Source organism: Stegastes partitus, unplaced genomic scaffold (assembly GCF_000690725.1).
Source record: "Stegastes partitus isolate 25-593 unplaced genomic scaffold, Stegastes_partitus-1.0.2 Scaffold570, whole genome shotgun sequence".
In the NCBI taxonomy this organism is placed as follows: domain Eukaryota; kingdom Metazoa; phylum Chordata; class Actinopteri; family Pomacentridae; genus Stegastes; species Stegastes partitus.
In genome coordinates, this window is record NW_007578301.1 from 322,578 (window position 1) to 327,645 (window position 5,068).

Genomic DNA, 5,068 nt, shown 5'->3' on the forward strand with positions numbered 1-5,068 from the left:
GTGCTAAGTTTCGGTGACCTGAAATCTAAATTTTCTCTCCTGATGAGTATTTGCTTCCTTATATTACAATTATCCGTAACAGCATTGATGTTTTTGTCCTTCCTGAAGCCTTTTTACTTAAAAGTAACAGCAAGAAAAGTTTTCTTTTGTTTGTTTTAGTTTTGCTAATGCTGTTGCTGAACGTCACTGAGTTACACACAGAGCTGCTTCTGTCATATCACCTGCTTTCACTGATAAGAAGGTGATTCAAATGCCTTAAACATTTAGTATTGAACGACCAGACAGCTTTCATCAAGAATATTCACAATCACAACCGCAGAACCTGAGATATCACTTTCATTTCCGGGTGTTCCAGTTTAACTGTTGATGTCTGCTGTATTTACGCTCCAGATGTTCCGTTTGCAGATTCAACATGACCAGACTTGTCTGTTGTCAAAGATAAAGGTTCTACATAAAGAAGACCTCGCCAAAAAACTTAAACATCACTCATTAATAAAGTCTATATCCATGTCAATATCATCTACAGACAGCAAAACAAAACATACTGGTCAAAACAAAAAAACACATATTTTTCAAGTTCGGTGAGAGGATTTGAAACTATGTAGACTAGTTGCACTCTCTCTCTCTCTCTCTCTCTCACTCTCTCTCTCTCACCTCGCACACTCGCCCACCATGTAGACAGGAGGAGATGGAGTTTGACGTCACAATATGCAACAAAAGCGTCATTAGCGTCATATGTGGGCGACTCATGTTTGGCTACTGTGATAGAAATTGATACTGTTAAAAACAGTGCCAATATGTCCATATACTTGAATTGACATGTTTCTCAGTCAATATTTGAAAGTATTATACCCGTTTTGTACTCTAACACCACATTTAGGAGTAGCTCCACTTCTCTGTCTGTCCAAAAAGATTGTGTGACATGACATGTCACGACGTGGAGGACTGGACGTGTTTGTGGTGTTTTCTCAGTGAGTAGTTCTGACGACGTGGCCTTAGTTTGTTCTGATGCATGCATCAAAACCACACTAGTGTTCTGCTTCGTGTTGTTGTGGTGGGAGGCTGCTGTGTGTGTTTCGACGAACAAACCCGAGTTAAGTTTCAAGTTCTTACGAAGCAGGTTTAGTGAAAACTCGAGTCTGTTAACCCTGAAATGAGGGAAACTCTGAGTTTTCCATTTCACAAAGGGAGGTAACTCAAACCAGAGACAGAGGGGAAACTCTAGCCTGTTTCACTGAGAGAGGTAACTTAAGACCTTGGTCAGTTACCGTAGTAACAGACTCTATGAACCTAACCTGGTCGGGACCAGGTTTGTCTCAATGAACCTCGAGTTTATCTCTGTCTCTGCCTTCTTTCAGCCACACACTATTTGATTTCCTCATTCATTTATTCAGACAGTAGGCGAGTTTTGGCGTAGCCTAGTTCTGCCCTCTGTCAAAAATCATTTAAAAAAAATCGGAGTCATTAGGCTGTATTAGAAGTCCATTAGACACAGAGGAAGGCAACTTTTTTCACTAACATGTCCTTTCAATAACGATCCTGTGGATGAAGGTGCAGCATTACTGCGCAGAGAATTATATATTCGACGGGAGATAGTTATCAGACCGCGCATAGATGTTCTAGCATTTCCAGACAGTTCTCTTTTTGAGCGGTACCGTTTCACATCACAGTCCATCAGTGACGTGCAGTCAGGAAAAGAGAAAAAAAATCTCATGATAAAATAATTTAAATGGTTATATTTATCCAGTAATTTGTACTGCAAACTATTTTTTCAATTAGCCTCACCAATTTTGATGATTTAAAAAAATTCAAAATCGCTGAATTTTCGCAATTTCCCATTCAAATGCTTGGAGGATAAGCCGGTGAGGAGGCAGCGAGCTGAGCCTCACCTTGGATTGTGCAATCCCTCGCAACCTGCGCTGGCTGCCATGCAGTGACAGCGTGCTGCTGTCTGTATGTCGCCAACAAAATGGTTCAAACACATTTAATATATGAACTGATTTTCCATAGTTCAGCTGATGCATATAATAATGTACAGTGTTTTTTTGACACCAACTGTATGTGTGTAACGTATTTCGCGTGCTGAGCGATCATAAATGGCTGAGAAGAGGTTCTAGGTGAGGCAGGTAGTTCTCTGGCCTCATGGCAGGGGGCGCTTGTAATCCCAGCCATTTTTCTTGTGACTCCGTGGCAGCAATTTCGCAGCTTACAAAAAAGTTATGGATACTTTTGTTAAGAAAAAGCGGCGCATGGACTTCATTTAAAAGCAACGGTAAGATTGCAATTACGTTTTTTAAAATGAAATGTGCGTGAGTAAGGTAGCTGTATGTCAGAAAAGTTTGTCTCAGCCTGACACGGCTTTTACCATCTTTTTATTTTTTTTTTACTTTTTATTTATTATATTTTTATTTTAAATCCATCCATTATACGATCGCCATCAATACACATCAAACGATCCATGAAAGTGATGGTATAACAAAGATAAACAACAACATATAAACAATGGTCACAAATACCCCAGCCTATTAATACGTCAGTTACATTCTTCTATCACTTACAAGTGCTTAAGCTTGTTTTGTATATCTCAACCATTTCTCCCAGCCTTTTACAAAGTCTTCTTCTTTCAGTTTCAGTTTAAAGGAAAGCTTCTCCATCTCAAGGATGTTTTCTACAATCGACAACCACTGTTTATGATTTGGTGCCTCAGCTTTTAGCCAGTTCTTAGTGATGGTTTTCTTTGCCGCCGCAGTAAGAATCTTGACCAGGTATCGATCACCAACATGTACAGATCCTTCCAAATGTCCCAGGTATAACACAAGAAATGAACGGGGGAACAACATAACCCAGTACTTTGCACAGAACTGAATGTATACGACCCCAGAAAGATTGGATTTTCATACAATTCCAAAAGATGTGTGTGTGGTTTGTATTCATGTTATCACACAGTCTCCAACAGGGTTGTTGTATTTTCTTATGTTTACTTGTGATTTTAGGTGTTATAAAAAAACGAATTTGGTTCTTCCATGTGAATTCTCGCCAACTATGTGATTGTGTTGTGGTTTGAGTCGTTTTCCACATATCCAACCACATCTGTTCTGAGATCTCCACATTCAGCTCTTTTTCCCATTTTGCTTTAACATACTGTGTTGATTCATTTATAGATTCCATTAAACAACAATACAACAATAACACAAGTCGTTTTATATTGTTATTATATGATTGTGTAAATACCTTGATTATAGGGTGTATTTTGTCTTTATTTTCTTGAATGTTCCTAATATAATAGTCCCTGATTTGTAAATATTTAAAGAAATCATGGTTTTGTAAGTTATATGCATCTTTAAGTTCTTGAAAACTTCTCATTTGACCATTCTTAACAACAGTACATATAGCAGTTATGCCCTTTTTTGTCCAGCTTTTAAATGTAGGGTCAAGCTTTCCTGGGTAAAATTTTTCATCAAAAGCAATCCATTTCAATAGTCCTTGCTCCTTTTTCAACTTTAATTTTTTAACTGTAGAATACCAAATTTCTAAAGTAAAAGTTGTAAATAAATTTAATTGTCCTTTAATTTGGGGAGGTATTTCTCTTTCCCCAATGCTTGCCTGAATTGGGTATTGAGGTATGGATGTTTCAATATCTTTCCATCTGGATATATATTCATCATTACACCAATATAAAAGTGGGCGCAGTTGAGATGCGTAAAAATAGTTCTTTAGGTTTGGAAGTGCCATTCCTCCTTTATCTTTTGGCAGCTGTAGTGTGGTGTATCGGACCCTTGGTTTTTTACTTTCCCATATAAATCTTGATATAAGCTTATCCCATTTATTAAATTGGGATTGTGGTATATTTATGGGTAGAGCTAAAAATACATACATTAGACGTGGTAGTATGTTCATTTTTGATCACCCTTACCCTATCTTGGAGCCCCAATGGGTAGGTGGACCATCTTTCTAGATCTTTTCTTATATCACTGTCAATTTGTCCATAGTTGTTATGGTAGAGTTTTGATACGTTTTTGGTTGTGTTTATACCAAGGTATTTTATTGAATTTGCTTCCCACTTTATGTTTAATTCTTTAAGTTTTTTGTTTGGTAAACTGTTAAACATTAGGACTTGAGTTTTAAGTAAATTGATTTTGTATCCAGAATACAGACCAAACTTATTCAGAATTTTCATAAGCTGTATAAAGGAATTCACAGGATCCTTTAAGTATATCATTACATCGTCAGCAAAGAGACTTATTATATGTTTTTCTTGATTAATTTCTATTCCTTTTATTGAATTATCTTGTCTGACTGCCTGGGCTAGCGGCTCAATATAAAGAGCAAAGAGCGAGGGGCTTAGACAGCATCCCTGTCTCGTCCCTCTCTGTAATTGAAATCTATCTGAGAGTGATCCATTTACTTTTATCCTGGCAGATGGTTCATTATAGATTGATCTGATACATTGAATTGATTTCTGATTGAATCCAATCTTTTTCAGCATCTAAGCTGATTAAAGTTAAAGCTACAAGTAAATTGTTTTTGTGTATTTTTTTGTATGATGTGTAGAGTTCTTCTAATATTGTCTTGTGTCTGTTTTCCTTGTGACGGTTCGTGCTCAGAGACTGTGCGGGTGGACCCAAACGAAAAGGGAGACGGGGAGAAGGGTTAAAGGAAACAGGATTTATTAGGGAAGGTGGTGGAGTGATGGGCACCAGGAGGCAGAAACAAAGTCCGGTGAAGGGGTGCTGGTTGTGGGGAATAACCCGGTGGTGGGATCTGGTGCAGGGATGTCAGTCGTGGAGAGGGAGGAGTGGAGTCTTCAGTGTCGTGATCCGAGGAAGAGGGGTCCCGAGGTGGTGCACGAAGAGCCGGTGCCTGAGAGTGCCTTGGTCCGTGGGGTTTTTCCCGGTGCAGAGAGGGAGCCGTGACGAGGGAAACCGGGGTGGTGCGCAGGGGTCCGGTGCTCAGGGTTTGGTGCTCGTGAGGGGGTGCTCTCGTGAAGGGTCTCCCGGTGAAGGTGTCCGTGGTCGTGAATTCCCGTGGGTGACAAATGCTGGAGTGCTTGGAGGTGTGCCGACTGCTG